We start from the raw sequence: 25,433 nt of genomic DNA, 5'->3' as shown, positions 1-25,433 counted from the left end.
CAGGAAGCAGGCTCCCTGCTGAGCAGGGAACTCGAGGCAGGGCTCTATTCCAGGACCCTGAGATCATGACCTGAGCTGAAGGCAGAGGCTTAACCCACTGAACCACCCAGGTGCCCTGCATATTTGTTTTTATTAACATTTTGGCTATTTTTCCAACAAATATGGTCTTAAAAAAATAGGGCTCAATTTTTGGCCTTCAGCAATGCCCTTTCTTCAATTCCCAGGATTACTCACTCTTTTGTAAGTCCCAGACTCCTTCCTAAATTAAACCTTTCTGATGATTCAACTTTCTTTCACTTTCTCATTTCAATACTGTTCACTTCATAAGATTTTTTTGTTTGTTTTAAAAATAACTAAATAATGTATATATAGCAGTCCCATGTCTTGTAGAACAAATTAGAAATTGTTCCTATACAAGATCATCACAAATGGGAGAAGGAGAAAAGCACGACTAATAAAAATTATACTATTACTATTTATAATAATATTAAAATGATGATGGTGATGGTGATGGTGATGATGATGATGAATAGTAAACAGAAGAAGCCAGGGAGAATGTTAGTCTATAGGATCTTGCTTAAAAGCCCATTCTTTATCTTCAGACATCCTGAATTTTTGCCAAACTCGAAGTAGGAATGACTCTGATGACTAGAAACATATTTGGGTGAATTTAGAAGGGCATTGCTACTTGACTATTTTATTTCAAATTCTCTTTTACTCCCCCCCATATATATTCTTATTATCTAACATCTTTGAGATGTCAGAAATAGTACATGCCTGCAAGAAGGGTGCTGTGGAAAGTTTGTCAACATAATTAACACAGGAACTTCTCTTCATGTGATTTCAGTATAGGGTTAACTTAGGGAGGTTAAGTGTTTATTAAGGATGTGGATTCTGTGGAACACCTGGGTGGCTCAGTAGGTTATGCCGCTGCCTTAAGCTCAAGTCATGATCCCAGGGTCCTGCATGGGCTCCTTGCTCGGCAGGGAGCCTGCTTCTCTGTCTGCCTCTGCCTGCCTCTCTGCCTGCTTGTGTGCTCTCTCTCTCTCTCTCCTTCTCTATGACAAATAAATAAATGAAATATTAAAAAAAAAAAAAAAGGATGCAGATTCTGTGACCTTCGTGTTACCAGTTGATTGTATTATTTGTTCAAAACATTGTCTTCCTCCCCCTCAGTGGATTTATTCCTACAGAATCCCTCCCTGGGGAAGGACTTGAATCTGTCAGCCTTGGCCTCATAACTGACTTTGGCCAATGTGACATGTGCCGCATTCATGACAATGCTTTAAGAGCCATCCCAACGTTTCCCACTGCTCTTTGCCTCTGCAATGAGAACAACGTGCCCCAGTTAGGGGCATCTCCTTCTATCTGGATCCTGGGATGAGCAAATCATGTGAAAACAGAGACAGCATATCCTTATGTGGGAGAAACAAATCTCTTTTGTTAGCCACTGAGATCCTAGGGTCATTTGTTGTAACCTAACAATGGCTGTATGATATGCCAGTGAAATCTTTATCAGGCAGTTTTACCTATCCATGAACAATGGTAGTTGGTCCTAGATATAGTGTATTTGTATTATATATTAGTTAACACAAGAACAAATTTAGCTTGTGATCAATAGCCATTGATTATTTTCAGCAAAATTCTTTCTTAAATTTTACTTTTGAATAAACAAGGACATGTGAAGTTGAATTTTGCCATATTCTTCCTCTTCCACTGAAAGTTTTTAGAGAAGCCCCATATCTAGGCTTGGTGTACCGACATGTAGTACATTTCCCAGTCAACCGGTTTTCTCAGTATAGTTATGAGGTATGCTGAAGCAGTCAGGATTTCTGGGTTTCAAGGAGCTGTAGGTTGGGTTTCTTGGAGAGAAGAATCTGAGATGGAAATTAGTGCATAAGAAGTTTACTACAGAGAGCCCTTGGAGTCAATACCTATGGAAGGGAAAGGAGCAGGATAGGGTGCAAAGAAAAGTTGGGCTATAATGGCATTCTGAACAAAGGATTCACCTAGCCTCACAGGGAGTTCTAAAAGCTGGGCTGGTCCTTCAGCGTTGTTTCAAGTCAGGATGGGGAGTGGGTGGGTGTAGTTATATTGTACATTGACCAATCACTGGATGTAGACTTCCTAAGGGTGCATGACCTCGGGCAACGCAACTCTTTCTTCCTTTCTTTCTCTCTTAAAAGATTTTATTTATTATTATTATTATTATTATTTGAGAGAGCAGAGAGGGAACACAAGCATGGAGAGTGGGAAAGGGAGAAGCAGGCTCCCCACAGAGCAGGGAGCCTGACACAAGCTAGGCTCGATCCCAGGACCCTGGGATCATGACCTGAGCTGAAGGCAGGTACCCTGAAGCAACTCTTTAGCTGAGGCAATTACCACAGAGGGCTGACAGCTGAGGAATCTGCTGAATGCACTCCCAAGTGCTGGGAGAATGAGTCCTTTGTCTCAAAGGGGATCTGGGTGACACACCACAGACTCCATTGAAGTCCTTCCCTTGTGTTGTTCAGATTAACCTCATTATGAAAGCTCTGAGAGCAGATCTTCCAGAGTTTTGCTGGGCTTCTTTCCCGGGGAAAGCCTGTCAGAAGAAGACTGGTGGGATGTGAATCATTGGTCTCAGAACTGCAAATGAAATTCACTCTTGTTCCTGTATGATCCAATCCAGGTTACTCTCGTTCTAAGTTTCCCTGCTGGTCTCTGCCACCTAGCATCATGATTTTGCCTCTGGTAACCATGCCTTTCTTGGGTGGGGGCTTGAGTATTTGTCCATTTACTATCAAAATTGAGCAAGGCGATATACAGAGGTACCCATGTGAATCACCAAATGTCAACACATTCCTTCTTGTGCCCATTGTGTAACAGGGACTGTTACCTCCTCTTGATGATTAGGGCTGGATATACCAGCCAGGTTGGTGCTGCATTTCTTGTTTGCTAGTCTCTTGTCAAGGGGGGCCTGAAGTGTCGGCTGTAATTTATGGGACTCTCACTGTGTCCCATGGGGAAAGTGTTTGCCTTTAAACCCACAGAACCTGGAGGTGACAAGACAGTAAGCACAAATTCTCCAAGTAGATTAGTGGGAGTTTTAGTAAATGGGCCATTTCTGCTTCCATCTCTTGATTCCTGGACCCATGTATTTTACTTATTTGGAGCATAACGCCATATAAAAGTCATCTGAAAATGTTTATTGCAGGATTCTGAAGGATAATGTCCTATCCTCCCAAATGTTAGATAGTGATATGTGTTAATTTAAAAAAAAAAAAAGCAGAGCAGCGAAAGGAAGTATAAGGTGGGATGGTCAAAATTATAGATAGGGGAGCCAAGGCAGGCCTCACCTAGCAGTGACATTTGAGTAAAGATCTAAAGGAAGAGAGGAATCTAAGGTAAGTTTATTTAAACTTATTATATGAGTTTATTTATCTGGGGAACAGAAGGGACCAGGCCTGAGATAGAAGTGTCCCTGGCATGCTCAAAGAATAACGAAGTGGTTGGAGCGCCGAGAGTGGAGAAAGGGAAACAGGGTGTTGGTAGATAATATCAGAGTGGTGATAGGTGACCATATAATGTAGGGTCTTAAAAGCTGATGTAAAGTGTTTGCTTTACTCTGAATGGATTGAGAAAACACTGGAAAATTCTGAGGTAAGAAACAATATGATATGACTTAGGGTTTAACGGAATCTCTGTTTTATTTTATTAAGGATAGAAGGGAAAAAGTGGAAGAGAAAAGGTGGAAGCAAAGATACCAGTTACAAGGCTGTAACCTCGAAAGAGGTCGGAGATGGTGGTGGTTGGATCAGGTTGGTGACACTGGGAGTGGTCTTACAGATCGGAGCTTCCAAGGCACCAGTCGTAATATGTTCAGTGTCAGGGGGGGCCTCTTACAATTGTATAGTGTCTGGGTCAGTCAAATTCTTGCTACATTTTTGAAGCAGAGGCAACCAGATTTGCTGATACAGCATGTGAGAGGAAGACATATGAAGGATGGCTTCAAGGTTTCTGGCCTGAGCAACCGGGAAGTTGGGGTTGCCATGAACTGAGATGGAGAAGACAGTGGAAGGAGCAGATTGAAGTATGGGAACAATATTAGGAACTCAGTTGTAGACACATTAAGGTTGAGATGCCTGTTAGACACTCGGTTGGCGACTAGATCTGTGAGCCTGGAAACCATGGGAGGTGTTTTGAGTTCCATACTTAGGAATCATTAACATAGATTGAATTTAAAGGCATGAGAATGAAGGGAATGGCTTACTAAGTGTGGTGAGAATAAATGAGATCAGCTGAGGAGTGAGTGTGGGTGAAAAAAAAAAAAGAGACAAAACCAAGCCAGAGATGGACCCAGATGTACTCCATGTTCAGAATCTGGGGAAAGGAGTAGGATCCAGCCAAAGAGATGGAGCAGAGGTGGTCAGAGAGCTGGGAGAAATCCAGGCCAGGAGCCATCTTGGAAAGCCAAGTGAACAAAGTGCTTGAAGAAGAGACACTGAAGGAATGAAGTAGCCAGGCATAAGGTCAAAGGGATTTTTTACCAGGGTCAGTTCTCTGGACAGTTTTAATCTCCATATCTAATGCTGTGTTCGAGAATACAGTGCAGCATTAGAACATGTATTCTTGTGTCCCTTTGGAAACTCAACAGTATAGGTCCAGCTTGCATTTTCAGAGCAAGTCTGGTATTCTAGAGGACGGATCCAAAGGCATTGAGGACATTTCAAAGCACTCAATCAGGACTATAGTTCTTTCATTTCTATCTTTCTTAAAACACCTATTTTAACAAGTTGTTTTTGGGCCCTTGCCTGGAAAGCTAAAAAAAGCCAGAAGCTGTCTGTAGTCTTAAGCCCACAGCAGAGCACGGTACATGAGAAGAATGTGTCAACGTACGTTGCTGGATTTGTGCTGTGGTACTGCTGAAGCCATGCCCAGAAGCCCCAGCAAATAAAAGACCACGGAAATTCCAGGTGTTACCAACTGATTTGGGGAATGCTTTTCTATTTTTTTAAATAAGACTTTTGAGAGAGAAGTGGCAATAAGAATTTTAAAACAAGTATTTTCAGAAGACAAAAGAATTGACATATTTTGCTGTTAGTTATTTCGAGCAGAAATGTGAAATATCTTTTTTAAAAATGTAGGGGAAAACTACTCTTTTTTGATAAGAATATAATATTTGGGGAGAATATGGGTCAGTCCACTTTCCAAATACTTTGTCCTGAATTGCAGCGTCATAACAAATTCTGCATGATTTCACTCATTTCAAATATATCTTATGATGGGGAAACATGGAGAAGGATTTAAATAAATGAATATCCAAAGCAGTTTTAAAGTAAGTAAAAATTTCCTTTTCCATAGAAGAAAGTACTATAAAAGTGTTCAGTGCTTGTCATTTCAAATTTAAGTTTTATTTCACAGGAAAGTTATTGAAACTTCTGTACCTCTGAGTAAATTTCTTTTTAAGGTTAAAGGAAACAAAAATTTGTTTTTTAAAAATTTTGAATAGCTTTTTATGAATAAGCAACTAATCTATTTCTAGCATATTTTGGTTAGATAGGTATGTACAAAAATTAATTTCTTAAAAAACTCTGGAATTAAATATGATCAGAAATAACTCCATGCTACTGAATTATTGCCCCAGCCTGCATTCTGTAGGCCCTACCTCCTTTCATGAGCATTTTTTAGTGTCTCAGTGAATCTCTGGGTTGAGACCATAATCCTTTTTTTAAAATTTAAAATCAATTAATTAACATATAGTATATTATTAGTTTCAGATTTAGTGATTCATCAGTTGCATATAACGCCCAGTGCTCATTCCATCGAATGCCATCCATAATGTCCATCACCCTATTACCCGATGCTCCCACCCACCTCCCCTCCAGCAACCCTCAGTTTGTTTCTTACAGATAAGAGTCTCTTATGGTTTGTCTCCCTCTCTGATTTTGTCTTACTTTTTCCTTCCCTTCCCCTATGTTTATCTGTTCTGTTTCTTTAATTTCTTTCTTTTTTTTAATTTTTTATTAATTTATTTGAGAGAGAGAGAGAGAGAGAGCGAAAGAGATCATGAGCAGGCAGGAAGGGTAGAGGGAGAAGCAGACTTGTGGACTGGATCCCAGGATCCTGGGATCATGACCTGAGCTGAAGGCAGACACTTAACCAACTGAGCCACCCAGATGCCCCATCTGAGCCCCAGATTCCACACATAAATGGAATCATATAACTATCTTTCTCTGATTAACTTATTTTACTTAGCATAGTACCTTCTAGTTCCATCCTTCTTAATAACTAACCTCTGTGCGTGGAGCCTGGTCCCATGATGACTTCATACAAAAGCACTAGGGGGCGACATCTCACGCTCCTGTCCATCCGCCCTGCCAAAAGGGCGGATCCCCAAATCTCCAAACCTTGGTTTAGAAATCGGTAGTGGGCAGTCCGGTTGAGCTGTTTCCTCCTTGCAGTCTGAGCCCTGAGGCCGCTATTTCCCCTCTGAAAGCAGTTCCTTCACCTGCTGCGTGAGGCTTCTTTCTGTATAGCAGGATTTTTCCAAACGCGAGCTGGTGGGTTATGAAATCAATTCAGTGAGTGAAAAAGGGAGGTAGTGATAATTACACTGCGACAACAGGCATAAACTGAACTGTTCTGGAAAAACCAGGGCATGTGCTCACCTAGTAGTTCAAGACCAACGTTAAAGAAAATGAAATGGAATCAGGGTAGAAAAGATCAGTGTGTCACTTTTGAAAGTATAAATAACGTTTTATGAAAATGTTGCCAGGAACGGGTTAAATCGCATTTCTTGCTGGAGTCAGAGACAAAAATGTTTGGAAAATCATCTCTCTGTAGGGCTCAGACTAGTCTGTAGAGGGGGCTTTGGGAAAGTCATTATGCTTTCCTTCTCCTCTGTTGTTCTCACCTGCCCAGCCTCCATTAAAAAACAAAAACAAACCCTAAAATTCTCCAGTAAAGCAACTCTTAACACTAAACTCCTCCTGTTTGAACCCAGTACTGGCCCTGCGTTAAGCCATGTTCCCTAAAACATAATCCTTATACGATACTTTTCTTGCCTGGAATCACTGAGGAATATAAGTGGTTCATCTACCATAAGGGTATCTAATTGTGGTGGAGTAGAAGCTGATTTTATATATATATATATATATATATTTTTATTTATTTATTTTTTAATTTTTTTTTTTTTTCTCTGCTAGTTCCTTGAGGGTAAAAGCCTTCTGAGAGAATAGCACCAAGCTGAGAGATAGATGCCCCCCCAGGAGCTGCTTATCGAACTCCGCTGGTCTGATGAATGCATTTTCTCTCCTGCCTCGCCCAGTGAAAACTGATAGCCGTGTGATGTAACTGCCTTCTTGTGGAACTGCTCCAGTGTTTTCTCTCCGCAGGGTAAGTATCCGGTAGGAGAAAATGTGCATTCTGGAAGCAATATAATGGGGGATAATTCCCATAAAGCAGTCAGCCCAGTACTTGGTATCCAGTAAGCGCTCAGTAACGTTGACTGTTGTTATTCCTGTTAAGTAAGCAGAGTAAAGACAAAATGACATAGGAAAAAGAACATACTGTGTCCCTTCACAGACTGGGGCAGGGCCTTTAAAACTTAGTTTGATGGTTCTTTTTATTAGACAAACCATTAGTGAATTATTTTTAAGTGTTCCCATGATCAACTTGCTTTTCTGTGTCTTCTGTGTTCTCTCTGTACCCAGAAAACACAGAGCAGGCTTTTTGCCAGGTTGGGAGCAAGAAGAGGTTTGTTAGCTCCAGGGCTGTTCCTGCCGAAATGGAAAGGTCTGTGGTTCAGTTCCGGGGGGGCTCCTGCTCGGGACTCTGCTGGTAGTCGGAGGGAGAATCATGTCAATCCCAAGCAGATGAGCAGGGATTCTCAACTTCGGCACAGCTGGCATTTTGGATGGGCTAATTCTCTGCTGTGTGGGGCTGGTCTGTGCCCTGTAGGGTACTTAGCAGCACGTGGGTTTAGATTCATTAAGTACCAGAAGTGTCTCTGTCCTGCTCAAGTTGTAACAACCGAAGACGTTTTCAGACATTACCAAATGTCCCCTGGGGCCAAGATGGCCCCAAACAAGAACCACTGAGATAGAGTAAGGATGAAAGTTAAGATAATCATCCTAAAGCACACCAGAATTAAGTGACTTTAAATGTGTGTGTGTGTGTGTGTGTGTGTGTGTGTGTGTGTGTGTATTTAACAAGCAGCCACCTTAAAGGACACTTTTGCAAGGTTTATTACTATTGTATTATGAATAATGTAATTTAAAGTGTCTCACCTTTTAAAATGCAGAAAAAATCAAGAAGTCACTCCCTCACATTTCCCACGCACTCCACGCCCCAGCATTGCCTTCTGCTTCCCGTGCACTTCCCTTCCTGGACAGACTCCTTCTCATTCTCCAACGCCCAGCTCAGATGTCACATCCTTTTTAAAGAATTCCATGTGTTCCAGTGGCATTTTATGTATATCTTGTATCACCATTTTTACATTTCATGATAATTATTTATGGGTCTGTCTTCCCAGCAAGGGTGGGAACTGTCTTATTCACTTTTCCACTTGCAGCCCTCCCTCAGCGCAGTGCCTGTTGCAAAGCCAGTCCACAGTAAATGGTTGTCGCTGAGGCAGTGTGGGTGCTGAACATTGGAGTTTCATCTTCTACTCTAGGACTTTGGACAAGTCACTTAACTCTGAAAAACTCAGCGTCGTCACCCACAGAACGAAGATAATAGTATCTGCAACTTGATGGAGAGTGCTGTGATTTAAAAGCACCCAGTTAGATTGGCACTTCTTTGAGAAATGAAGTGTGGCCTGTTGTGGGCCAGAAAATATGAAATCCATCCCTAGAGTTTTGTAGTTGGGCATAGCCTAGTTTTGACTGAGGACTCCCAGGAGAAATCTGAACTATTATGCTAGGACTATGTAATAATTTCATAATGACTTGCATTAAAATATATTTTTCTTAGTTCTACTTCAACTCCCAGAAATATAGCCAGTGAACTACATTCAGGGCTGGAGGGAGGCCTAAAAACTACCATTATCTGGATATTACTGTTCTTGAGAACTCATTAGCACCTTAGGCTGAAGAGGCCTGGTGACAGTGGCTTATATCATCATAAGTTGGGCACTGCTATAGGGAACACTTAATTACATTCCTGGGAATCATCTGCTTTCTGCATATTCCACTGAGAGGCAACGTGTAACAGAAAGATAATGGGTTCTGGGGCCAGATGATCCACTTGTTGGTGTATAATCTTTGACAAGTTGTTTATGCCCTCTGAGCCTCATTTTAAATAGCTTTTAAAGATGAGAATAAGAATAGGAACATCTCTCTCATAATTGTTTTGAAAATGTAAAGTGGTATTTTACAGTGGGCTTTTAAGACAATGCAACAGCTCAGTATGGTAGCGTAATGGTAGACACATGTCATTATACATTTGTCCAACCCCATAGAACGCACAGCACCAAGAGTGAACCCAAGTGTGAACTATGGACTCTGGGTGGTTGATGGGTCAATGTAGGTTCGTCTGTTGTAAGACGTGGAGCAGTCTGGTGGGGGATGTTGATAATGGAGCCTTCCCTACCCATGAGTAGAAAACCTCAGTACCATCCCCTCAATTTTGCTGTGAACCTAAAACTGCTCTAAAAAATAAAATCTATCAAAAAAAATAATAAAAGAGGTTATATGTATAAAACATCTAATACATTCCTGTCTCATGGGGAGTATTTACCCAATATTAGCTACATATCGTTCATAGATGACAGAGAACATTTATACCTCATTCTGCTGTCTACCATGTGGTGTGTATCTTACTTGCCTCCTTGCTATCAAAGGCTCTGATGCAAAGACCCCTGAACCCATGTCAGAAATTCTTCCAGCATTATTACTAGGGGTATTAATATTGTCTAGCCATAATAATGTTATTAATGACAATATCAACCACAGCAAATATACATTAAATATTAGTGCACCTGCATTTTCCCACAATTTCCATCGTATATACTAACTCAATAACCTTATGAGGGAAATTTTATTATTACCCCATTTAACAGATTAATTGAGGCTCAGGGGGTTAATTGTGCAACGTCACAGAGTTGAAAAGTGGCGGGGTGAGGAAGCAGAGTTGAAAAACGCAGACACCTGCCACGGAAGTGCAACTTCTTAACCACTGGGCCTCCGTGTGATGGCAGGCTATTGTTTTGGTCACTCCCTCAACAAACACACATTGAACTGTTATTTTGCTCCAGGCACTCACATTCTGAGTGACGATGAATAAGACATCCCTGTAGTCCTTGAAGAATTCACAGAGTAGTAGGGGAGACAGACATGTAAAAATGGATGATTTCCATGTAATGTCATAAGAACAACAATAGAGGCTGTGTTAAGTACAGCGGAAGCCCTGATGTGGCAGGTCTCCAGGTCATATCCTCCTGAGAGGGGAGGGGTGCCTTGAATGAATTAAATAGATGAACAGCCTTGCGATAGCAATGAGTACTCAGCAACAGGTGTGGCTAGTCAGACGCAGATAACTCCCGGTACGTTTGACCTGAAACCTGCCTAGAGATAATTTCGGTTTTTGTCCCTCAGTCCATTATTTTACTGCCTGGATTATATTTGCGGAAAAAAAAAAAAAGTAATAAAATATTCTGTGACTTAGAAGTGAGGCGGTTGCTGGTATTTGTCCCTAGTATCAATGAAACTGATAAACTGTGAGGCAGGTACTCAACTTGTTTTATAAAAATTTAAAAAGTGCTGTCCTTTGATATTTATGTCTTCCAGTAAAGACTGTATTTTCTGTATTAGACTGCAATAGGGTCACCTCAAGCTTTGATCTGACCGGAGGAAATTGAAAAGAAATGTTTCAGATTATGTCCTTCTTCTGTGAGGCCGTCTTCTAGGTTTCATATGCTTGTTTTCTGAGTTGTTAGGGAAAATGTGAGATGGCAGGATACTTTCAGGAAGGTTGCCCACCAAGTATATTTGTGCTCTTCTAATTTTCCCTGATGGCCTGGGAGGAAACTGCTGTCTCAGAGAAAAAGCCATTACTCTAGGAACGCCCGTCTGTAATGAATGCATTGTGGCTTTCAACCAATACATCACTTAAAGGATGGAAAAAGTGGGACGTGTACTCAGTGCCTGGGGCTTTCCTTCCAGCTGAGGGAAGAAATGAGCTCCCCTGGATTCTAATGCTGCAGTTTGGCAAAACAGGCCTTTCCCTCACCAAAAAAGATTATGAATTTAGGGAGACTTCTTACGTGGATCTCTTAGGTAGCTGGATTAAAATATGTAGGAGGAGTTTTAAACATTTTAAAAAAGCCGCCAAGAGAGGATTCCAAGCATGGGGAAATTGCCTTCGTTATGAAACGAGGTCTTGGGTTGTGAAAGGAGATATTTCCTGTGTTGTGTTGGTTGGTGGCCTTGGAAAGATCGGGAGCTCTCAGGGGACTAGAGCGCTGCTGGGAGGGGAAGTGACTTGCACCGATGTGGTCTCTTGTACTAAGACTCTTGGCCTTGCAGAAGGCTTTTTGGTGATCCAGGGCAATGCCCCTCAAGCTCCTCCCTCCTTTTTTCTCTTTCCCAAACCCCTGGCAGACATGAAATATTTGTAGTAGAAACCATCACAAGGTTGGGTATCAGAAACTCTGGGGAGAGGGATGAGGTTGGCAGGAAGTAATGAGATGGAGAAAGCAAGGCAGTTTTAAAAAAACAAACCCAGTGGGTAAGTGGGAATTTCCATCCTCAGCTGTGAGGAGCCACGGCTATTCCAGTGAGAGGCTCTCTCCTTCGGGACATCTGTGACAGAAAAGATTATATTGGTTCAGATGTAGGCTGCTCCTACATATCTGTTGGCCTTAAGTCTCTTCTCTGGAATCTCCTAGAACATGGCTGTTGTCCCTTACCCCATGACTATTCCTTGACTATTTGGAGTCAGATCCCATCACATTTCTCTCTCTCTCTCTCTCTTTTTTATTTAAGATTTTATTTATTTATTTGACAGACAGCGATCATAAGTAGGCAGAGAGGCAGGCAGAGAGAGAAGAGGAAGCAGGCTCCCAGCCGAGCAGAGAGCCTGATGTGGGGCTCGATCCCTCATGTGGGGCTCAATCCCAGGACCCTGGGATCATGACCTGAGCCGAAGGCAGAGGCTTAACCCCCTGAGCCACCCAGGTGCCCGACATTCCTCTTTTTCAGTTTAAACTTCAGCTGTTTTTTTTTTTTTTTTTTTTTTCCTTGCCTATCCTACATCCCTTCCTCAGGTTCCCACTGTGTGCTATAGGTGAAGCCAGGTAATCTGAAAATCAAATCCATGATAATGCGTCAGCCAGTGGTAATAAGTTACTCTTCTATCTGTAAACCAGAACCAGGAAAAGTTCTTGGAGGTCAGCTCTGCCCATTTCTGTTAAAGAACTAAAGAATTCCCTTGAGGAAGAAAGGGCAAGCTATGAATAGGCAACTCACAAAAGAAGAAAGAGAAGTTATCAATGCTCAAACTAATAACAAAATGAATGCTAATAAAAACAGCAAATGATCACTTTTTTAACTTATCACATTTGTAGATTAAGGACATAGGTAAAGGAAAATGGGCTCATTCCTTCACCGTTGATGGTGACATAAGTTGGTATATTCTTTATCCATGGAAAAGAGTGGAGACTTTGTGTCACACAAGTTCTTGGTGGGTAAATTAGGACCAAAATGCAAGTTTCTGAAGTCTCAGTATGCAGGGTGTGTGCCAGATGACATTCCTGGGAAACATTGTAACAGGGAACAAATCAAAGAGTAACTAAGCTAAGATTAACTATACAGTGAAGAAACGAGCCTGCACTGGCTTTTGCCTATTTCAACCCACTCCAGATCATTTAATTTTACATAATAAGATCATCCCCAAGTCATTTGGGTTCCCATTGGTTTCTTCTTATTCACGTAATGGTTTGTTATGATTGTTTTGTTTCATGAAATACACACAAAGAGTGAGCTGCTTTTTCTCTTATTTTTGGTTGGTATTATTTTAGCTTCAAAGATGTAATTCTATGGATGCAACTAATTTCCAAAATTGAAGGATCCAAAGGACCAAATAATACTATGTAGCAGCCATATCATGTACTAGGAAGGAAGGAGAGAGAGAAAAAAAAATTCAAAGCAATATTACTGATGTGAATATTTTGACTGGAAATACACAGAAAGTTCCTTTTTTAAAAATAAAGCCTTAATTTTAGAATAGTTTAAGATTTATAGAAAAATTGCAAATGTACAAGAGAGAGTTCCATGTACCCCGCACCCAATGGTACCTATGACACAATTAAAGAACTAATATGGATACGTTATTATTTGCCAATGTCTTTTTTTTATTCACATTTCCCTCGTTTTTATCTAACATCCTTCCTCTGTTCCAGGATTCAGTCCAGGATATAACATTACATGCAGTCACCATGTCTTCTGAGGTTATGGTATGTGCGGCTATGGCAGTTTCTTTAACTTTCCTTGTTTCTGTTGGCTTTCACAATTTTGGGAGGTATTGATGAGGTATTTTGTAGAAAGTCTCTCACTTGGGACCTGTCTGATTTTTCCTTATGATTAGACAGGGCTTATGAATTTTATGTAGGAAAAGCAACAACAAATTGTAGTATATGCTGTCATATTGATAGCATTATTGATAACAGCTGTTGACGTGGACCTTGATCGCCTGGCTGAGCTGGTGTTTGTCAGGTTTCTCCACCATAAAGTTCCTCTTTTTCCCCTTTTCATACTGTACTCTTTGGAAGGAAGTCACAACTAAATGTAGCTCACACTTAAGGGATAAGGAGTTATACTCGACCTCCCATGAGACGTTTTGGGTTAATTTTTGTGAAATGCGTACGGTCTGTGTCTAGTTTTATTTATTTATTTTGCATGTGAATGTCCACTTGTTGCAGCACCGTTTAAAGACGATCCTTACTCCATTAACTTGCCTTTGTGCCCTTGTAAAAGTAAGTCAACCAGAGTTGTGGGCGGTTATGTGACATTGAACGTTCATTTGAGAAAATTAGTTGGCTTTTATCTTATTGCGCTTATTTGTGTTATTTAATTTTATTGAAATCCTTTATCTCCACATACGTAGTTATCATGATAGCCTTTGAAAGTGGCACCTCTTAATAAGAAACAAAACGTCTTGGGGCACTTGGGTGGCTCAGTCACTTAAGTGTCAAACTCGATTTCAGCTCAGGTCATGATCTCAGGGTAGTGAGATCAGGCTCCATGCCCAGTGTGGTGCCTGCTTACGATTCTCTCTCTCTCCCCTCTCTCTCTGCCTCAGCCCCCCACTTTCCCCTTGTGCTCACATGTACACACAGGTGCTCTCTCTCGATAAATAAAATCTTTAAAAACATTTTCAAAAGAGAGAAAAAGGCTTTAACTTCAATTTACTCTTCTGTAGGTAAGAGTAGCAGAATGTTAGAGTGAGAAAGGGAATTGAAAAACCCTCTACTCTAACAATATTGTTTGTCCTGTGAGAAAGGCAAGATGCCCATGAATTACTTGCTCAAGGTCAGCACCTGGCAAGTGGTTAGGTCACTGACCAATGATGAGTGAGTGACTCACTGAGTTCGCTAGTCAGGCCTGTCCCCCTATGTGGTATCCTTGTGTAAACAGAGACTTCGGCCTTTCTAGATCTTTCTCTCCAGTCACACTTATTCATGGATATACATGCTTCTTAGCTGACTGAGTAAACATTGCATCACCCACAAAGCTAACCAGAAAACTAGCCCAGGTGTAATCGTTCTGAGAAGCCAGGTTGGTAAGAACATGGCACTAATGAGGTAATTCCTGAATTCTTGCACCCTGGGAGACAACTGGCTTATTTTGGATCTGTAGCCAACTGCATTTCTATAATCTTTGAACAGCCTTGGAGGGGCTTTTTTCTGGTCACAAATGGAACTCAGTGAGAAAGTATTGGAGTTTTATGTGTAATCTATTGTAGTTATTAGGGGAAAAAAAATAGCTCAACAGAAATATGCTGCCGATAATAAGTCAGGCAGATAATTTGCCTATGAGAAAAACAAGAGTGCACCTAACCCTATGTGGGTGGGCATGATGTCAGGGGATTGCTTTGTTCATAAGTAAATAAATAGACCTATGAAGAGATCATGGATTACTAGATAAATGGAAAGAAAATAATTTAACCCTAAACTTGACATTTTGATTCCACAAGATTTCTTAAATGATTAAATGGATTTATAAATCTACAAATATTTAGGTTTGCGTGCTAAACAATGAGATTGCAAGATGCATCCTACTCTTTCATACATCATCCAAAGCAGCAAAAATGATGTTGGACAGTGAAAATTTGCTCTGTGAGTTGAGGGCTTCATTTAACTCTTTCATTAAACTTTATTCAGATCTACTGCCGTAACTGTCTTGCCATCTTTTAAGGTATATTTGATTCCTTTTAATTTTTCCATTATTGCCATAGTCATCATTAATAATTATAAAGCCATCATTTATTAGGCACCTACTGTGTGCCTCATCTTATCCTAAAGCATATTTATGTTTATTACTCTCATGCAATCTTCACAACAATTCTAAGAGGTAGCTTTATGACTGTCTTCATTTTGCGGTGATTAAGACAAACAGTAGAGCTGTAATTTATGTTCAAAAATCGTGGGGCTCCTGGGTGGCTCAGTGGGTTAAAGCCTCTGCCTTCGGCTCAGGTCATGATCTCAGGGTCCTGGGATGGAGCCCCGCATCAGGCTTTCTACTCAGCAGGGAGCCTGCTTTCTCCTCTCTCTCTGCCTGCCTCTCTGCCTACCTGTGATCTCTGTCTGTCAAATAAATAAATAAAATCTTAAAAAAAAAAAAAAGAAAAATTGTCATGACTTGCACTCACTTCATCCCAGTCAAAACACCAACTTCCCATGTCCCTGATCCCAGCTGGCTGTCCATGAGATTGAGTCATTCATTAATTCATACTAAGGTAAAAATGATGACAAAGGTTTTATTTATCTGTTTAGAAAAGACTTGGAAAAATTAAAATCAAATGGTAAATTTTTCTGGTGGTGAAAATGCATTGTTGGGAAAACAAGTACAGGAGAGAGGGACGGATTTTATGGTGAGGAGTCCACTGCCCTTTCAAGTACATTTCTTGAATGTTTACCTGGTAAGGTAGTAAACCATCTCATCTGTTAACAAGAGCAGTGTGTACTGAAGAATGGAGACTTGGTTTATTCAGCGAGTACTGCTAGAAAAAGAAGAGACCTATGTATGTGGTGGAATTTTCAGTCCAAATTATCTACCCACAGGTGGGATAAATGAATTAACTGTAGTTCTGCAGCTAAGAATTCATAGGTGGCAATTACAATAATTAAAGTGTGTCCAGGCAAAAGTGTACAAAAGTAATTTAGGGGATGGTTGATATTGAGGACTCTTTTAGAACAAATTTCACATACTTTTTTTATTTTCTATTTTTTATCTTCCTAAAATTAGACACATTTCTTCTGAGTTTCTCGCACTCACAGACAAGCACTATTGGGAGCATGGCTTCAAGAATACATCTCTGTGCAATTTTGGCTAACCTGGACTGCTCACATTCTCATGGTTTGAGGCCATGAGAAAACAGAAAACATTTTGGTGACCTAAATAATTTGAACTGTCAGTGTCCTACTTCTCTCTCTCTTTCTCTCTCTTTTGAAGATTTGATTTATTTGTTTGGCAGAGAGAAAGAGAGACAGCGAGAGAGGGAATAGGAGGTGGAGTGGGATAGGAAGAAGCAGGCTTCCTGCTGAGCAGTGAACATGATGTGGGAGTTCGATCCCAGGACCCTGGGATCATGACCTGAGCCAAAGGCAGAAGCTTAATGACTGAGCCAGCTAGGCACCCCAGGGCCCTGCATCTCTTTAACCAAAACATGATCATCTATGGCTGTTACAGCTGGAGAAGGTGGATCAAGATAGCATTGTGACTCAAAGCAAGGGCTCCTGGATTGGACTACCTGAGATCAAATTCTAATTCAGCCATCAATTTGTTATGTGAGCACTAGCATTTACTTAACCATCTTGCACCTCGGTTTCCTCATTTGTAAAGTGGGGGCAATAATAGTACAATATTTATTTCGCAGGATTGTTGCGAGAAATTAAAGAATCACTTAGAACAATGAGTGGCACAAAATTAGCATTCAATAAATGTGAGATACTATCATTACTAGTTTTTTTATGTATGTTGTACTCCACAGTTCGTAGGTATATTTGAGCCAATAATACACATTCTTTTCATCTGTTTTCCCCAAGTACACTCATCATACTTATTTTAAATGTTTTTGATAACTAAAATATCCAGATTAATATGTCTATTTCTATTTTTCTATGGTTTTTAGTAATTGTTTCCGTCGCCTAGAATGTCTGCTAAATGTCTCCTGAATTGACCAGACATTGTATTTTAAATACTGTAGAGGCTTATGGGTGAAATCTTTCTCCAGAGAGGCTTTACCCCTTCCTCCACTCGGGAGCTGGCCACTTTAATCCAATCAAAGATAGACCTGACTGCAGGTTACGTTATAGGGTTTTTGGTTTTTTGTTTAGCTTTATTTTTTTGGAGCAGTGTTAAGTTCACAGAAAAGTCGAGCAGAAAGCACAGAGTTCCTGTATGCCCCCGCCTCTACACATGCATAGCCTCCCCCACTATCAACAGCCTATGCCAGGAACCTACATTTCTTTTTTGACCAAGGATGACTCTACATTGACGCATGGTTATACTCAGAGTCTGTAGTTTACATTATAGTTCACCCTAGGTGAGTGAACCCATTTTCTGGGGTTTCACAAATGTATATGGCAGGGATCCGCCATCATAGTATCATAAAGAATAGTTTCACTGCCTTAAAAATCCTCTGTGGTTCATCTGTTCCTGCCTCCCAAGCCCAAACGCCTGGCAGCTACAGATTCTATCTTTGTCCTTGCAGTTTTGTGTTTTCCAGAATGTCACAGAGTGCATTATAGTTTTTGTGAGGTTCTTTTCCATCTCTGATCTATCCCTATTTCTAGAAAAGAAGCCTCTGCTATGGACTGAATGTTTATATCTCCCCCGAATTCGTATGTTGAAGTTTTCACCTCTAACAAGATGGTGCTATGAGGTGGGGCTTTGGAAGGTCATTAGGTCCTGAGGGCGGAGTCCTCGTGACTGGGAGTGGTGGCCTTAGAGAACAGACCCTGGAGAGCTCGCTCAGCTCTCCCACCATGTGAAGACACAGTGAGAAGAGGATTGTCTATGAATCAGTGAGTCAGCTCTCACCAGACACTGAATTTGTCAATGCCTTGATCTTGGACTTCCCAGGCTCTGGAACCATGAGAAATCATGTGTAATATTTTTGTTATAGCAAAACACCCTCCTAAAATTGCACCTGAGGACCAGGGTGCCCACTGTGAACTTTTCCTCCTGGTGAGTCCTTTGGGACTCAGCTGTCCTTTTACAGGCATTCTGCTTAGTTTCTTAATATCCTACTCAGGCAGCATTGGAATCTGGGAAAACAGGTCAAGTGTCAGGCTCGATGTTCCACCCACCCTTCTCACTGGCATCCCAGACTCATAAGATTCCAGTTTTTCTCTCCAAATCCCCAAATTGCCAAAAATTCTGTTGCCTTCTCGGCCCCTCCTGCCTGCATCCGTGGCCTGGTCCTTGGCCTCATGCCCAGTGCTCAGAGTAGGCAAATGCTGTTTTACCAGAGGAAAAATCAATTGCGGAATGCCAATTCTCCTCTCCAAGTTTCTTCCTTCTCTGGAATCTCGTTGCTCAAGGCCAAGTTTCCCCAGGAGTTCTTCAGTGCCTTCAAGCAGATACTGTTTGGTGTACTTTAGGCAGCTGTTGTAGCCATTCTTGAAGAGAGCGCTGGCCTTTGTCTTGGCTGAAGGCGGCCATCCTAACATATGTTTCATACGTCCTAACATATGCTAGATGTTTCTGTATTCCTTAGTGATTCCATTAAGATTAATAACAATATAAACAGTTTAGCGAAGTCATCGACCCAGTCTACAAACCACATGGTTGATCTTATGGATGATTTGTCATTTGCAAGTAAATCTGTGCTTTAATTCAGCATGGTGTTACTTTAACATATTTGATCATCTCATGTATAAATACTTGTGACTTTTTAAGTGAATTTTCCAGTGAATAATCTGGTGATCGTCATCCCCATATTTGTTTAGTATATATGAATTTTAACTAGCCAGTAGAAATATTGTGGAAATGTACTTTTTTTTTTTTTTTTGGTAAGTCAACTTAATTTCGATCTTGGGCTCCCATTCTACTTGGGTGGCAGAAACGTAGTCTCAGTTCCTTTGTGGATTTCCCTAGGATGGTGTTTAAGTACCAAGGGACTTGCATTGTGCCAAAGGGATGTGATGCTCAGTGTCATCTGTCCATGATATATCCAGTGACACAAACATCATCCTGTCTCTCCATTCCGTGGTCCAGTCCGGTGTTTCTTAAACTTCACTCTTATTTATAAGGCCCCTTTAGATCTACTGGCTTTCTCCACTCACCTTGTTTTCATTCTTGAATGTGCAAGACACTTTCCAGTGCTCCTGATTATGAGATTATCCTGACTGTCTAGACACACTACCCATTTTTTCTATAAAGCTGGCTGCCTCCCAGGAGCTCAGCTCTGACTCTCTGTTGGACCAGTCTTCCAGTTCCAGGGGCAAAGTAGAGGGATGCTTCACAATCTTTTGCCCCAATATTTTTGTCTATAGTATGAGTCCTCTCAATTTTCCCAAATACTGAAATTTTTGAAACTCAAAATCTAGCAACAGTTTTTTTTCTGTGGTCCCCTGCATTCCCTGAAATCATGACAACACAGTAGTCTACCTGGAAAGGGGAAAATGAAATACTGGTGAGAAAACAAAGCAAAACATTAGTTAATGTTTCAAAAAAATTACTGTATTACACTCATTCAATAAACTCTTACTTATTGAGCTTCTGATGGATAATGCTAGACACTAGACTGTAATGATGAAGAGATCCAGTCCTCAGCTGGGCTGCCTCCAGGGCCACCACAGAACCCACACAGATGAGACAGACAGGCTCAAGACTTCAGGTGAAATATGGCAAAGTAAACACGCATTTGCTCTCCCTTTTCCCCCAAATTGCATAAAAGTGACAGCATAAGGTTTTTGTTATTGTTGTTGTTGTTTGTTTGTCTGTTTGTTTGGCACAGACCTATAAAGGCAAAGAAAAAAGAGGAGAGAGAGAAATACCTATCAGTAGACGATATGGCGGCAGAGGTATATTGGAAACTAGAAAGCACATGGCTTTCAGTGGCAAACTAAATTAACAATGAAAACCAAAGCTGGCAGTAAGGAAAGCTGAGAAGGCTGAGAGCTACAGAAGCACAGAAAGATTTAGAAATATCAGAAGAGGCGTGGAGGTGGTGCTGAGAGTGGGAGGGTTAGTAGCAGGTCTGTGAGAGTAATGAATTGTCAGCCAAACTTCTACTTTCCAGGTGAGAATGTGGTTGAGTCCGCTAGGAGAAGCTCATTAAATACAAAAACAAAGACACAAACAAAAAACAATTAACCTAGCCAGAGCACCCTATAGGAATGTGTACCTGACAGCTCCAGTCAAGTTCTTGTCTTCCTTTATTTTTAAATATGAACAGACAACCAAGGATTACCAGGCAATTAAGGAAAGCCTGTGGCACGTCAGAGAGAATCAAGTCAAACAAATATCTGAAGAAATTATGCATGAAGCAGGAGAAAACTTTAAAAACAAACAAACTTTATAATTCATCTCCCCACATGGTAGGAAGAGATAGAGCATCTGGATGACAGTGAGAAAAGGCCATAGAATGGAACTATCCACAGAACAAAAAATTGCTCTTTGAAGTTAAATAAAAATTTTTGGAAGGCAGTTTGGAAGATGAATTTGAGACAGTCTTCTAGAAAGTCAATCAAAAATAAAGAAATGGAAAATGGAAGAGGAAAGGACAAGATTAGGGTTCAGGAGTCCCAACACTCTAATAAATAGGGGTTCTAGGAAGAGAGGCTACAAAAAGATTAGGGTAGGATACTTCCGAAGAAATAATCAGGAAGATTCCTTGATAGATGATATGAGTTTGTAGGTTGAGAGAACACACTTTTGCCTTGCATAATGCATACAACGACAAAAAAAAATATCACACTAAGGCATGCCAATGTTACATTTCAGGACTTTGGAGATAAAGAAAAGATCCTATAAATTCTCAGAGATTGAAAACATACAAAAGATCCAGAATCAGAAAAGCACCAGATTCTCACTTACTCCATAGAAAGCTAAAAGTTGGTGGAATAATCATGCAAGTTTTAAGACTTTTTACTTCCTTAAGATATTTACAAATGACTTGTCAGATAAAGTGCTATATCTGAAATCTATAAAGAACTTATGAAACTCAACACCCGAATGAACAAAAAATCCAGTCAAGAAATGGGGCAGAAGGCATGAACAGACATTTCTCCAAAGACATACAAATGGCTAACAGATGCATTAAAAAACAAAACAAAACAAAAAAACAAAAAACAAACAAACAAAAAATGCTCAGCATCACTTGGCATCAGGGAAATACAAATCAAAACCACAATGAGATATCACCTCACACTAGTCAGAATGGCTAAAATTAACAAGTCAGGAAATGACAGATGTTGGCAAGGATGTGGAGAAAGGGGAGCCATCTTGCATTGCTGGTAGGAATGTAGATTGGTGCAGCCACTGTGGAAAACACTATAGAGGTTTCTCAAAAAGTTGAAAATAGAACTACCCTATGATGCAGCAATTATACTACTAGATCTTTATCCAAAGGGTAAAAACATAGTGATTTGAAGGGGCACATGCACCCCAATCTTTATAGCAGCAATGTCCACAATAGCCAAAATATGGAAAGAGCCCAGATGTCCATCAACAGATGAATGCATAAAGAAGAGTGTGTGTGCGTATATATATATATACGCACACACACTCTTCTTTATCTATTTATTCCATTATCTATATATTTCCTATATATATATTCCTATATATATATATTTCCTATATATATATTCCATTATATATATATTCCAATAAATATATATTATATATTTATTCCATTATATATATTATATATATTCCTATATATATATTCCATTCTTTATTCCATTATATATATACACACACATATATATAATGGAATATTACTCAGCCATCAAAACAATGAAATCTTGCCATTTGCAATGATGTGGATGGAACTAGAGGGTATTATGCTAAATGAAACAAGTCAGTCAGAGAAAGACAAATACCATGTGATTTCACTCATATATGGAATTTAAGAAGCACAACAGATGAACTTAAGGGAAGGGAAAAATAAAGAAAAAATAAGATGAAAACAGAGAAGGAGACAAACCATAAGAGTCTCTTAACTATAGAAAACAAACTGAGGGTTGCTGGAGGGAAGTTGTGTGGGAGGATGGGGTAACTGGGTGATGGACATTAAGGAGGGCACTTGATATAATGAGCACTGGGTGTTATTTGCAACTCATGACTTGCTAAATTCTACCTCTGAAACTAATAATGCAGTATATATTACTTAAATTGAATTTAAATTAAGAAGAAACATTCACACCCTTTTCAGGAAAACACTGGAGAATGGGTTGTGCAAAATAAGAAAAGAAACCATGAAGACATAGGATCCAGGAAACAAGACCTGAACCAGGAATGAGACAAAGGGATGTCCAGGTAGGTTGACCAATTGTTTCAATTTGTCTGGGCCTGGGGTGGGGGGCGGTGGGAGGGAGGTGGGTGCCAGATGTGGGACCTTCAGCTTTAAAACTGGGCTGGTCCCTGATGAATGGGGATGAGTTGTTCATCCTATGTCTAGGAAACAGTGAGGAGAAGTCTCGGGCAGAGAGCTGGCAGCAGACATGGAATGAATGGACCAGACAGGAAGGAGAGCGTGCTTCAGAAGGGTGGTCTAGAAAATACACCCAGGGGAAAACACATGCATACCAACTTACATACATGTGTGTATTTCCTGATAAATTTGAATATATTAATATTAAAGAAATTCCTCTTTTGGGGGAGAGTTTAGAGCTCAATAAATGTACAAAGGCAATGAAACCAATGAGGGTAGTGGAGACAATAGGGAAAACAAGAAGTTATAGATGAAAGAAAATGAAATTGGGACATTAACATGGCTCTTCTATGAATTATATTTCCATAATAATGCCAATGTGAGCACTGAATATTGCTCCACCCAGAAGTTCTACCCATTGAGATGGTGGAGAAAGAGGATCAAGAGTGTGTGTGTGTGAAGAAAGCTCATAAATTGTTGTCTTCAATGGTATGGAGTCAGTAGGTACTATCTTAAAAAAAGTACATGTTTAAAAAGCACGGAGGCAAAAAAAAAAAAAGTTTAGAGAGTTGAAAAAATCTACTTTGGAAGAATGGAACTTAATAGTGGGAGCAAGAAAGGAAAGAGACTTAAATTTTAAGCATATTAAAAAACGAGTTACAGAATTATGAGCACAAATATCTTTGAAACAATAATTATTTTTAAAAGAAGAAATTATAGTTAGCAGCTTACATTTTAACTTCATTTATATAATATTTTATTGTTCAGAGTTTTTAGTTTTAATGCAGTGAAATGGGTTAGTTTTTCTTCTATGATTTGTTCTATGATGTTTTAATTTCTTCATGAATATGATATCAAAACACAAGGTACTGTGAAAGAATAGAGTATGTGTAGTACTTTACTAGTAATATTAAATTTGAAATACACCAAGAAATACTAAAAATGCTATCTATTGTTTTTGGTTAAAAACATAAATAATTGGCATGCCTGGATGGTTCAGTTGGTTAAGCTTCTGCTTTTGGCTAGGGTCATGATCCCGGGGTTCTGGGATTGGGCTTCACTAGGGGCTCCCCTCCTCAGCCTCTCCCCGCCATGCGCGCTCTCTCTCTCTCTCTCTCTCTCTCTCTCTAATAAATAAATAAAATCTTTAAAGAAAAACACAAGTAACTAAGATATATAAGCAGGGAATAGCGGTGGTAGTACTATTCTGTGTAACATTTTATTTATTTAAAATATGTATAATTAATAAGGTATTAATTGTACGAAGCTTTTATTTTATTTTGTTTTTTAAGATTTTACTTATTTATTTGGCAGGGAGAGAAAAAGAGAGCACAAGCAAGGGGAACGGCACACAGAAAGAAAGTTAGAAGCAGACTCCCCCTTGAGCAGAGAGAAGAAGGTGGGGCTCAATCCCAGGACCCTGGGATCATGACCCAAGCAGAAGGCAGAGGCTTAACTGACTGAGCCGCCCGGGTACTCCTGTAACAAGGTTTTAGTCAGTAACAATGTATCATTTTAAACTTCTCCAGAGTTTGAGATAGTTTACAATTGAAAAGAAAACCAACAGGCAGCCCCAGTGCACAAAGGCCAGGCTTTACCATAGCGGAAGAAGGTCCTTGATGCTAGGGAGCCCAGAGTAAAAGCACCTAACCCAGACTAGGGGCATTGGTTAGGAAAGACTTCCCAAAGCAAAGACAGGGGAGCTATCACCTTAGGGAAGCACTGGCACGCTGGAGGTGGGGGGCTGCAGGTAGAGCTGTATTTCCCTAAGAAAGTGGGGGGGCATTTGTGATACGTGTGTTGGGGAAAAATAGCAAAGACCCTACAAACCATGTTCCCTGAGTCTGACTCTCATCCCCAGGTAAGGGTGAATCTTATTGAGCAGCAAGGCAAAAGCGGATACTGGGAGACCAGGGGAGGAATCTGGGGTCTGTATATAATTGGTAGAGGCTAGAATTCTATACAAAATTGCACCCCCCATGCAGCACCCCCACCCCACAATGACGCCTTCTGCCTCACCTAACCTACCGTTTTTACCTTTCCTGCCTTCCCCTTCGCTGATGGGTACATGGTGCATTTGTTCCTGATTGCTTTCCCCTTTTGTGGCACGCATGCCCCTGGTCTTCTCAGGTCTGGGCCAAGTGTGTCAAATGCTCCTTTCGGTTCCAGTGGCAGCTCCCATGGGCCCTTCTGCGGCCCCAGTTCACAACTGTGAAAGCTTTGTCAGTATGTTTTTTTCCTTTTAGTCTCCCTTCTGTGCCAGAACCCCTCCTTCTTACACGTGTGGGATTCCTGGACGCTGAGTCAGGCACGGAGCGCCCCACTCCTGCCCACTGCCGGCGACTGACTTGTTTGCTGGGCTCTGTTCCCTGTCCCTTTCTGCTGTGTGCAGGGTCTCCTTCCTGTGTCTGCTGTGTGTGCACTGAACAGGGCAGTCTCACATGCAGGAGAAGTGAATGCTTTCCTACCGGAGTCTAGCTTGAGAGAGGAAAGGGCTTGTGCTAAGAATCAGCGGGTATTTATCATGGCCCCTGTGGCTGAGGTTTATTTTCCTCAAAGGTAGTTTTTAGAAATATTTGGGAATATTTACTCCTTTCACTGTGTGATGTGAAGGTGTTCTGAATCCCCTG

The 25,433-nt window shown here is 40.6% G+C and overlaps 1 long non-coding RNA gene across 1 annotated transcript; it reads left to right on the top strand.

Moving 5' to 3' along the window:
- The first annotated feature begins 6,397 nt into the window (after positions 1–6,397).
- On the top strand, positions 6,398–24,158 carry LOC116584663. The gene is made up of 4 exons (XR_004283278.1): positions 6,398–6,542; positions 7,188–7,377; positions 22,585–22,688; positions 24,118–24,158. It is a non-coding gene; the product is annotated as an uncharacterized LOC116584663 (long non-coding RNA).
- Positions 24,159–25,433: the final 1,275 nt, after the last annotated feature.

The sequence above is a fragment of the Mustela erminea genome, chromosome 2 (genome assembly GCF_009829155.1).
Source record: "Mustela erminea isolate mMusErm1 chromosome 2, mMusErm1.Pri, whole genome shotgun sequence".
Classification (NCBI taxonomy): Eukaryota; Metazoa; Chordata; class Mammalia; order Carnivora; family Mustelidae; genus Mustela; species Mustela erminea.
This window is presented reverse-complemented; position numbering and strand designations above follow the sequence as displayed.